The sequence below is a fragment of the Hetaerina americana genome, unplaced genomic scaffold (assembly GCF_022747635.1).
Source record: "Hetaerina americana unplaced genomic scaffold, ioHetAmer1.1.p SCAF_5, whole genome shotgun sequence".
In the NCBI taxonomy this organism is placed as follows: Eukaryota; Metazoa; Arthropoda; class Insecta; order Odonata; family Calopterygidae; genus Hetaerina; species Hetaerina americana.
In genome coordinates, this window is record NW_027287095.1 from 40,271,439 (window position 1) to 40,283,468 (window position 12,030).

The 12,030-nt window shown below is 39.8% G+C and overlaps 2 non-coding genes across 2 annotated transcripts; both read left to right on the forward strand.

Annotated features, from left to right (window-relative positions):
* Positions 1-375: 375 nt before the first annotated feature.
* On the forward strand, positions 376-465 carry TRNAI-UAU (transfer RNA isoleucine (anticodon UAU)). Its single transcript is given in 2 exon segments — positions 376-413; positions 430-465. It is a non-coding gene; the product is annotated as a tRNA-Ile (tRNA).
* Positions 466-936: 471 nt separating this feature from the next.
* On the forward strand, positions 937-1,026 carry TRNAI-UAU (transfer RNA isoleucine (anticodon UAU)). Its single transcript is given in 2 exon segments — positions 937-974; positions 991-1,026. It is a non-coding gene; the product is annotated as a tRNA-Ile (tRNA).
* The last annotated feature ends 11,004 nt before the right edge of the window (positions 1,027-12,030 follow it).

The window sequence follows — 12,030 nt, forward strand, 5'->3', positions numbered from 1 at the left end:
AATGCGAAACAAAATATTTAATTTGTACTTCAGTCCATCAAAAACCTACCTTAACCGGTAGATTATCGAATATTAAAAATAATTTCCTTCAAGATATATGTTTATATATATAATGCATTCTTACAGAGATCAAACAGTGTGCCTATTCTAAAACATCTGCGTATAACTTTACTTGCAATGGCCGCATTTCAAATTTCCAATTTCATTTAAAAAATGATATAAAAGTTATTCCCTATTTTGGCGCATCTCCTAATACGCACCTTTCTCTTTCATGTTTATACGGACACGGAGTCCATCCATAAAAGGCTTGCTAGGGTTTAGCACTTTTGGTTATCCAATTCTCAATTCACAGATATCTTACATCATCATTTCGCGGCTCCAGTGGCGCAATTGGTTAGCGCACGGTACTTATATGACAGTGTCCGAGCTATGCCGGGGTTGTGAGTTCGAGCCTCACCTGGAGCAGTTTTTTGATCAATTGAGTTTTGATCATATCTCTTCACGCATGTTTCGCGTATTATTAACTTCAAGCATTTTTAAGCAGTTTTTAAGCAATCAATAGAAACAAACTGAATTAAAAGGATGTAATGTATATTTCATGTATGCAGTGGAGACATTACCGGCCAACAGTTCCATTATATTATCCGTGTAAACTTTTAGAGCAACTACAACAGCTAAAGAACATTGTAAATAGTTTGAATATATTTAACTGACTCGCCCAGAATATCCGAAATAATATTTTTCGCTCAAGAAGAAAAGGCAACACCCATTTCGTCCATTTTCCAGCTACTAGTCCAGCCTCACACGATACAATGTAAAATTCCTAGGTAAAACCGTCGCGTCAGTCGATTCACGCAAAATAAATAGCATACGGTTCGCATATTTTTTGGCTCATCTCCCACGAAGACCTTTAAGGTTTATCGCGGTTCCTTTGTCGCTCCAGTGGCGCAATTGGTTAGCGCACGGTACTTATATGACAGTGTCCGAGCTATGCCGGGGTTGTGAGTTCGAGCCTCACCTGGAGCAAAATTTTTTAAGCATTTGCTCCTGCACCGAATCCACCAAATTGGTGTTTATTTTATATATTAATATGTATCCCTGATTATATCCTTGCTTGTAAACAAAAAATGACGAAAAAAATCAATAGTCACTATTTACCAAATTTAATTGAATTTAAATTCAAAATAATATTAAAATCAGGGATTGTCCAAAAGAATTGGTTGTTCAGTTACAGACGCATTAAAATGAGTTTTTGCGGGATACGAGACTAAATCAGTTTAATCTACATACTACCTTGATCAAAAATTTCCCGGAATTTATTCAGAAAATTAAAAATACAAGTTTATTCATCTAAATCTATATTGTCCCCTTCAAAGTAATCCCCATCGACTGCAACACACTTATGCCAGCACTTGATCCAATCCTCGAAACATTTTTTATATTCGGGGTTGTCAAGGATTTTGCGCCGTTATCACTGGAGGGGAGAAGTCGTTTATTATCCAATTTCTCTCCACCAAGAGATGAAGGAGTCGCGGGTGTCCGCAGCAGTCCGACGAAGCCGTTTCGACACGAGCTCTCTGGGGCCATTTCACCTCACGTGTTTGGCACTTTCCCTCCGTGGTTGTCGTGGGCGCCCTCGGACGGCCTTCAAAGTCACGCACTCTTTCGCCAACAGCTCAAGAGACCCTTTGGACCGCGATTGCCGGAGACAATAAATATGATCCCCCATCTCCTTGGCGTCCTACCACCGACGACCACCGCACTCCATGAGTAACATAAAACGGCTATAATAAGTCCGTATACGCAGGCCGAACTTCTGCGAGAGGTGATGTAATATATATAAATTTCCATTCAGATGGATACAGATATAAGGAAAAGGGATAGGAACATATAAAAAGGACAAACACATGATGAAAAAGGTGGAAACAAGCAGATCACAAGTGTAAAAAAGTTGCCTTGACCGAGACTTAAACCACGGATCTTTCGACTTGTCGGGCCGATGCTCTCTTACCCACTTGAGCTATCGAGGGAAGGTATGTATTTATATATCATATACTATAGTATAGTATATGATATTACTATTTGACCGGCAGTGGGATGTTGAAGACTGTGATAGAGGGTAGAATGTTGGGCAAAAGAGGAAAGGGAAGGAACAGGATAGGGTTGTTGGACGGGATGAAGGGAGGAAGGAAGTACTCAGAGATGAAGAGGGACCTGATATAGAGTAGGATGATTGATTTTGTGTTTTGTTAGGAGTAATAAAATATTTGTTTGGTAGTTGTGTCAGTCCAAAAACCTACCTTAACCGGTAGATTACTTAAAAAAAAAAAAAAAAAATATATATATATATATATATAAACAACCATAAACACAGTAATCAACCCGAAGGTCAGTTTGGTCGGTGCTGGTAGAGTTCACCCAGTACTAAGCCAGACGGCGAGAGCAATTCACACTTCAGGATAGGGGGGCCAGTTCCTTCCCCTGTGCCGGTTGATATATGTATACATATCTACATTTTTTAACATTATTCACATACGGAAGTAGCGCCAATTTACAGTGAAAATATAACAAACATGAAAGAGGACAAAATACAATAACAGCAAAACAATAAACAACGAGAACCGAACATAGACAGGGGAAAAATTTAATTTGTTGAAAGGTGGGATAAATCTTGGGTGGTGAAATTGTTGCATGATAAATTAAAAGGATCGACAGTGTGAGGGAGTGAATTTAGAAGGGAGGAGAGGCGAAATAAAGGTGAGCGCTTAGTGAGAGATATTTTAGGAATAGGCAGATGGAGTAGGGAGTGGGTGCGGGTGGATTGAGTTGGTATCCTGAACTTGAAGAGAGAGAGCAGTTCAGGGCAATCACTAGTCGAGTTTAGGGTGTTGTGGAGGAGTTTTAAATCAGCTTGAAGTCTGCAGTATTGGGGACTAGAAATGGATAAAAAAGACAGAGTAGCATTTGAAGACAAATTTGGAACTCGGTGTTTGAGTATTTTGGCAAAGCAGTGAGAGATTCAATCGAGGGATTTTAGATTAGTTGGGGATAAGGTGGACCAAATTTGGGAGTAATACGATACTGTGGGAATGACAATTTTTGAGAAGTACGATATATATATATATATATTTTTTTTTTTTTTTTTTTAAGTAATCTACCGGTTAAGGTAGGTTTTTGGACTGACACAACTACCAAACAAACACCTTATCACTCCCAACAAAACACAAAATCAATCATCCTACTCTATATCAGGTCCCTCTTCATCTCTGAGTACTTCCTTCCTCCCTTCATCCCGTCCAACAACCCTATCCTGTTCCTTCCCTTTCCTCTTTTGCCCAACATTCTACCCTCTATCACAGTCTTCAACATCCCACTGCCGGTCAACACCCCCTTCATCCACTTTTCCTGCCTGCATAGGATTGCTCCCAACAAACCCCTCTCTTCGCCCACCATACCAAGTACTTCCTCATTTGTTTTCTTCTCTGTCCATTTCACCTTCTCCATTCTTCTCCACACCCACATTTCAAAAGCCTCCAGTCTACGTCTATCCTCCTGCTTCAATGACCACGTTTCCGCGCCGTACATAGCTACGCTCCATATCAAAGTTTTTACGAGTCTTTTCTTAACATCCTTACTCAAAGTCCCCGTCATCAACTCCCTCCTCCTCGTGAAAGCCTCTTTGCCTAGCGCAATTCTTCTCCTTACGTCCCTACTACTTTGACCGTGTTGGTCCAAAACACTACCGAGATACGTAAACTGTTCTACCTGCTCTAGCTTTTGCCCTCCTATTTTAATGTTAAGCTTGGCCTTTTTCTTTCTAGAAAATCGCATAACCTTTGTTTTATTAATATTGATTCTCATCCCATACCTGTCGCACTGAATTTCCAATTCACTAAGCAATGCTTGCAGCCCCTTGGCTGACTGACAAACTAAAGCTTGGTCATCAGCAAACCTAACTGATTTTACGACTTCCCCGCCCACTTTCATTCCTACCTCGAGTTCTTCCCATGCCTCTTTGATCATTTCTTCTGCGTACAGGTTGAACAGCAACGGTGATAATGGGCAACCCTGCCTTACACCCCTTCCTAACACTGCCCATCCTGACTCCCCGTTTCCCACCCTCACCTGGGCAGTCTGAGACATGTACAGATTGCGGATTAGCCTCCTTTCCCTCCAATCTATTCCTATTTTCTGCAATATACTCATTAGTTTTTCCCAATTTACTCTATCAAACGCTTTTTCGAAATCTACGAAACAGGCAAATACCTCCTGGTTGTGTTCTATATTCCTCTCGATTAATAATCTCATTACTGCAATGGCATCACGCGTACCTCTCCCCTTCCTAAACCCAAACTGATCATCCCCTAAGTAATCATTTGCCCTACTCTCTATCCTTTTGTTTATGATCCTGAGAACAACCTTAGCTGCGTGGGATATCAAACTAATTGTCCTATAGTCCTCACATGACGTGGCCTTTACCTTTTTCGGAATAGGAACTAAAACTGATCTCACAAAGTCTTCCGGCCAGATTCCCTCCTCATAAATACTACGGATCAGCCCATATAGCCTCTTCCTCCCACATTTTCCCAAGCATTTCAAAAGTTCCACGGGAATGTTATCTACCCCCACGGCCTTATTTAGTTTCATCTCCCTTAATGCCCTTTCTATCTCATTGTCTAGTATGCCTGGACCTAAGCTATCTTCCTCTACGTCATGTTCCTTTTCAATGTCTAACTTTGTTGGTCTAAGCTCTTTACTATACAGGTCTTCTACATATTCCTTCCATCTCTCTTGGATCTTTCCTGCGTCAACTATTACCTTACCGGCCTTATCTCTAACTGCTATCGTTGATCTCCCTTTCTTACTTCCCGATAAAGATTTAACTATGCTGTAAAGCGCACCGATTTCCCCCTTCCTCTGCAGACTTTCCATATTCTCGCACTGCGTCTTCCACCATGCTTCCTTTGCTTTATTTGTTGCCCGCCTCAATTTATTGTTCAATTCTTTGTAATTCATTTTGCCTAATTCTGTATTTATATTCTTCCATTTTCGCCGCTCATCCATTTTTGTAATCATCTCATCCGTGATCCATGGTTTACGAGTCCTTTTAGCGTTAACGGTTCCAATAGTGTCTTTTGCCGCTTTAGACAACCCTTTTTTGATACATTCCCATTTTTCTTCAATAGTACTTAGCTCTTTACCGTCCTCCATGATTTTCTCTATCGCCTGTTTGTATTCCTTTCTTTTCAACCCATTTAATGCTTCTACATTCCATTTTCTAACTCGCCGCCCCTGCCTTATCTTTTTAAAACGTACGCTACATTTCATAACAACTAAATTGTGGTCTGAGTCCGCATCCGCTCCCGGGAAGCTGTGGGAATTTATCACACTGTTCCTAAACCTGTGTCTAACCAGGATATAATCTAGCTGATATCTTCCCGAGTCACCTGGCATTTTCCATGTATACCTGCGTCTTTTGTGGTGTCTGAACCAAGTGTTGGTGATAACTAACCCCTGTCTCCTGCAGAACTCAACTGCTTTCTCCCCGCGGTCATTCCTCGTGCCTAAACCGTAGTCCCCCACCTCATCACCATCTCTTCCTTCGCCTACTGTCGCATTCCAATCCCCCATCACTATCAAATGTTTCCCTGCAGGAACACATGCAATCATGTCCTCTAACTGATCGTATATCCTATCGACCTCTTCTTCCTTATGGTTGCTCGGTGGTATGTATACCTGGATAATAACTAAGTTCGTCGGTTCTGCTTTTATCTCCACTAGTAGTATTCTATCCGTTACCTGCTCTATGTTGACTACGCTTCTTCCTACCTCTTCATTTAATACTATGGCGACCCCTCGTTGGCTCTCGTCCCCACCGCTGTATATTATTCTATACTTACCACTCCAGTAATCCCCGCTATCTTTCCATCTCACCTCGCATAGACCTAAAATATCTATATTTCCCCTTTCCATCTCTCGCTTAACATTCTCCAATTTCCCCGTCCTCATCATTGTCCTAACATTCCACGTTCCTATTCTAACTAATTTGGTCTTCTTCTCCTGCGTCTTCTGTCCTGCTGCTGCTGGTTTTCCCTTGCAAGGGTTTCGTGGGATGACGACCGCGGAAGCCTTGCCTCCCCCGCTGCCGGGCACGACACACGGCCGATTGGGCCGAGCCCCGTGGTTGCCAGGACTCAAAATATCTCTATTGTCCATCACATTGTTCTTGGGAATGATAATTGAGGTGGTTTCCCGTTGCCTTCCTCAATAGTGTTTTTAACGTGACACCATCACTTACTGGCCGCCCCACTGGGGTCAGACGCCATTGCAGCCGCCTCACTGAGGAACAGACGCTGCGTGGACTACCTTTCGTCTGGCTCCTAACCTTCGACCTATCTGGCATGGGTGACCCTACCAGGAGCAATTTTTATTACTCCCGCCAGTACAGCTCTAGGGGTCATCGGAACGCACAAGCCCTTCCACCACGTCAAGGTTGTAGTCCGGGGAGGGATATATATATATATATATATATATATATATATATATATATATATACATACAAACACAACAAATAGTAGACCAATCGCCCATTTAATGAGTTAATCCCAAATATTATACCTAAGATTTCTAGGACCCAGAGAAGCACTTTACGCCGGGCAGGCACATATATTTCGATCGTTTCAAATGCTACTTTCTCCCTTCAAAAAACCGCTGTTCTCGCAGACTTGGAAAACAATCCTCCTAGACACAAGAGATTTCTTTTAGGAGGAATGAAACTTGTAGGCAAAAGTTCTCGTTCTATTATGCTGAAGTGTGCCTTTTTCGCGGCAAATAGCATGAGTATCAATTTTTTTGCCATAAGAAATACGGCGATGCTAGTTATGCTCTTCTTTCGGGCTCTACGGATAATTTTATGAAATCGGTGCCACGACGAATTTTGTGAAGTTCCGCCCTGGAATCGGTGAACACGAAATGCTCAGCAATGTTGGGTGGGCTTCTCTGACAAAATTACAAGTCGGGCTTCCGCCGAGACACTCCCCGTGACCGACCGTATCGAACTGATTCTTCTGAATCCTTCGATTTGAAGCCATCTGCTACAACAAGGTGAAAAACTGGGACATCGGCGAAGATTTTTCATTGGTAAGGGGGATATGAGGCGTAAAAGTGTCGACGTACTTTCTACTGTTCTTGGGGATATTATACTTGTTGTGCAACGTTTCTATCGCCCTTGATAATTTCGCCTTTTAGTTATTAGTGATTAAACCTAAAGATTTAAGATCACGAATCTTATATTCGTTCACATTCCCGATATGTTCGCATAAGCCATGATATCGTACCGAAAATTTGAAGACCATCTGCTGAATGCTTATTTTTTCGTTGAATTATACAACTTCGAAATCCTCTCTCGACAACACCTTCCTCATTTATCTATCGTTGATAACGAAAGAGTTCCCTGAAAAAAATGCTCCCGGTTAAAGTTACAAAAGTGAAAGGTTTTAAAACCTGACTGGTTTTACCACCCAAAACGTTTAGAGAGAATTGATATTTTTATCACGCAGTCTACCATATAAAGTAGGTTGAACAAGTTCCACAAGGCTGAAAAAGGTGGATTAAACAATAACTTCTGGAAGAACGTTCAATGGATGATTCCTTTTTCCTAAATACAAAATAGCCATTGTGTTTTAATATTTCAAAAATAAAAATATACTTCCTTCCCCTCACCCAAAAAGCACGCGATAAAAAAAATTTATAATCAATTGGAGACCGGCTATTGACCTGTACCCATGTCCAGTAAATGAGCGAGGAGTGGGAGCTGGAAGAAGAATGTGACTGAAGGTTGTCACATCCCAATTATCTAAGAACAAAATTACATTTTATTCACACTAGAAAATAGAAATAGCTTATTTACAGCGTATAAAAGTATTCGTTGAAATATTGTGATTTTCTGCGCATGCGATAGAGAATCGATAAGAAAAATGGAAGTTGGGCAACATCAACGGGTCGTAATTGATTATTAGGACAGATGGCTTCGTTTAAGGCAGAATGAGTGCAGATAGAGGGTGGGCAGGCAGAAGATGAGTGGATTGGGATTGGAAATTCGACGATGACGAAGGATGACCATGGAACTCTTTAATTCTTTTATACAGCAGCAGTAAGGGGGGGGGGGGTCCCAAATTTTCATCTGTGTGATATATACTTGGGTGTTTGAAATTACGTTTATTGGAATTTACTTAATGCATGGGTTGCATTCGGTTGAGTAAATCTCGTATTCGCTAGAAAATTGTACCACTTTTTCTGGAAAAAATAAGCCATGTTCTTTAGAAGGCCGATCGACCTAATGGAGGCATGCTAAAACAGGTATAAAAATTGCGATACCCCAAGGAAACATCATTAACAATCAGTGAGCTACCACAGTTCATCTTTGCGCTGTGCAAGAAAAATCCTCCCGTGAAATATTTCGATTTGAGGCATAAATTGAAAGTTCTTCAAGGACTCGAGAGAAGAAGGAACCTGTTGTGGATAGAGGCTTGACTTGGACTTGAAAATGAAAGCGAAGGCAGCACTGCTAATATGTAAAACCGCAGTAAACAATTCGAATGCCAGTGAATGGCAAAGGTGTGCTATGCACGACGACTTGTTTAGCAGTAAAATTTCAAGCTTTAAGTGCTCTTAAGAATGCCACACTTCTTCGTAAGAAACTCGAAAATAAAAAGAAACACTCGGAAGAAAGCATTTGACAAAGCGACAGCTTGGCCGAGATTCAATATCGAGACATTATGGTTATCAGTAGAACGCAATATTAATTAGTGATGGGTCTTTCATGGGCTATTTGTTCGAAACTATTGAATCACTAAGTGAATCAAATGACTCTTCATTTATCGTCATCCATTCTTCAAACCAAGCCTTTTTCACTATGCTCTGTTCTCAATATGCTCCTTTAGGCTCCACACACAGGATGACACAGTTAAAATAGTATTCATTAAGCATTTATCATTATTTCGAAGTATAAGCCCTTCGCGACACGCAAGCGTAAATAAGAGCTTTCAATTCAACAATCAATGTGTAATCAACTGAATCATAATAAGTGGTTTGGATTATTTGAAGTTAATTACGGTGAAATTAATTCATTGGATATACACTTCTATTCGGTCATTTCTATACCTTGAAATACGGCTGTAAATTTTATTGTAGTTTTAAACACATTTCAATTTGTAAAGATAGGAGATTCCTGTTTTTATTACGAAGGGCTAGATATTTACATATTTCATACCTAATATCACTTTAATTATTACTAACGCTCTCTTGAAGAATTGTAGCTTTTGAAGAGAAATGTACGCAAAAAGGCAATTTATAAAATTGTTCTAATTTTTCCTGATAATTTACCTCTATGAAAATTCGGTATCTCTGGTGGTGTTCGATATTACCTGTTTTGGATTCTCTGTAAGTGACTGCTCCACCTGGCCCTATATCTATATCTCAAAAGTCTTCCATATACGCCCGCCATCTTTTCTCAAAGACAAAATTTCTGCGCCATGCAAAAATGCGCTCCATTAATTTATCTTTTCTTTTTGTCTAAGTCTCTTTCTATTTTATCTGTCATCAATATCCTCCTCTCTGTAAAATATTTTTCTGCCTTACGCAATTCTTCTCCCACAATTTCGATAAATTTTTCTAAACTGTGCCTAGAAAGGTAACTTATTGAACCTATTCTACTTTGTAACCGCGGATTTTTATTTTGAATTTAGCCTTCCTAAATCTCAAAAACTTTAGTTTTTTTTCCGTTAGTTCTCGTCCCATAGCCATTGTAGATAATTATACACTTTTTAATTTTCCACAGTTATTGGACTGGTTGATGGTTGGTATTACATTGTATGGATAATTGGAAAGTGTCTAATTATCAGCAATGAATTACACGGTATTCCACAAATTCAACGTCTAAGGAATTATTTATTTATATTCTCTAACCTTGCACTGATTTTCTAAGCGCTCAGAAATGGGTAAAAAACTTTGGTTGAATGGCTAACTAAAGCTTGATCAATCGCAAATAAAACTGATTTAATTGATTTTTCACCACCTTTCTTTCCTATCTACAAGTCTGCTCAAGCCTATATCACCATTTCCCCTGCGTATACATTGAAAAGCACGGGCGGAAGTGGACAGCTCGATCTTAACCCCTTTCACACGTGTAACACTGGCTTTTCCGACTCTACTACTACACTGCATGCACCTCAGTAGTATATGGCTGCGTAGGTTTTCGCGGCCACCTCAGTAGTCTTAGAAATGTACAGGTTCGGGATAAGCCGTCTATCCATCCAGTGTTCTCCAATCTTATACAAAACAATTATTAATTCTACTCGCTTTACTATCGAAAGTCTTCTCGTTTTCCTCGAAGCATACATATGTGTATATTGTAAACGAATGCTAAAATTCTTTCTATCAGTGATTTTATAACTATTATGGTATCCGCATACCTATCCCTTTTATCAACTCAAATTGATTAACCCCAAAGTAATCATTTTCTCTCTTCCCCCGCCTTTTGTTGATGAGCAACACCTTAGCTGCGTACAAAATCAAACTTATTGCTCTATAACACTCACATACGGCTGCTTTTCTCTTTTTTGTGATGAAAATTAGCGCTGATTTATCAAAATCTTCCGGCCATAATGCTCTCTCATAAATACATCTAATGAGCCCAATCAGTTCCTTCCAAGCTTATCTAAAACCTTCATTATTTCAGTGGAGAAGAATCATTCCCCTTAGCCTTGATCAATTGCACTCACTAGACTTGTCATGCCTTTGCCGCATTGTAATCAGGTGTTTCTGAAACTAACCAAGCTATTCTCATCGATATCATGTTCTGTTTCTATGTCTACACTTGCTGGCCGTAAGTTTTACCATATAATTCCTCAGAGGATTCGGTCTCTCCTGAATCTTTTTCTGGATTGATTAATAAATCTACGGTCTTATCTCTACCAGTGCACACGGATTTCCCTTGCTTACTTCCTGATAGCAATTTTTCACCTTCTCGTACAGCAGTCAGTCTCTGCAAACTCCGCCCTTTTAATGTAAACTCTCCATACCCTAACGCTGCTTTTTCCACTAAGTTTCTTTCGCCTGATTAGTTTCCCGGCATTAGTTTATTATTTATCTTCTCGTACTTTCTACTGCCGAATTCTATGTTAATGTCACTCAATAGCAAGTACCATAATCTCATCCCCTCGGTACATATTTTCAATTCACTTGTTGTGCCCGAATGAGAAATTTCATGAATGCAAAGAAATTCAAATTCAATTTAATTCAACAAATATCACAAGTTTACAATATCATAACACTTAAACTAGTGCTGGCTAATTTATAAAATTTTATAATTAATCTAACGCGATATTATCACCGAAGTGACTATGATACTTAATACATGCGAGGTATTTTTTCGCCACCTTTGTTTTATGGAAATATAAGAGGGTACTGGGTCCGCATATTACATTCAGTGCCCTTCGTATAAAGACACTAAATATAAGATATGGAACAAATTTGAATTAATAAAAGAAAAGTCAACCAAAACGTTGACATAATAGATGATGGAAGAGCTCACTTAGAGCAATGAAACTTAAACGATGGATGAAACTTAACTCATTCGGATAGGTCGGCTATTCCCTTTGCCTGAAGCACCAGGTCTGGTACACAATAAATCACACAACTTGGGCATAGCTGAGCGATTTGCGAGCCCAGAGCCTCTTGGATTTGAACTTAGACGATCCGGTCCGTACCGAGACGCTCGATCCAAAATTATTAGTTTAATGAAAGGGGAACGATACCATTCATCAATACAGTGAACAAAGGCCTGTTAAAAAACACTTTGTAGGCATTTCGAGACTACAGAAGCATTTGATTCCCAACGCCCTAAATATCCATTCGCTTTTATCAGGGACATATGAAGTCGTACATAATTTCCATAAATGCCTAAATGCCGGAAATCAACTCTTGGAGGCCATTTTAAATACTTCCTTACACTTTTAATTATCATTATAA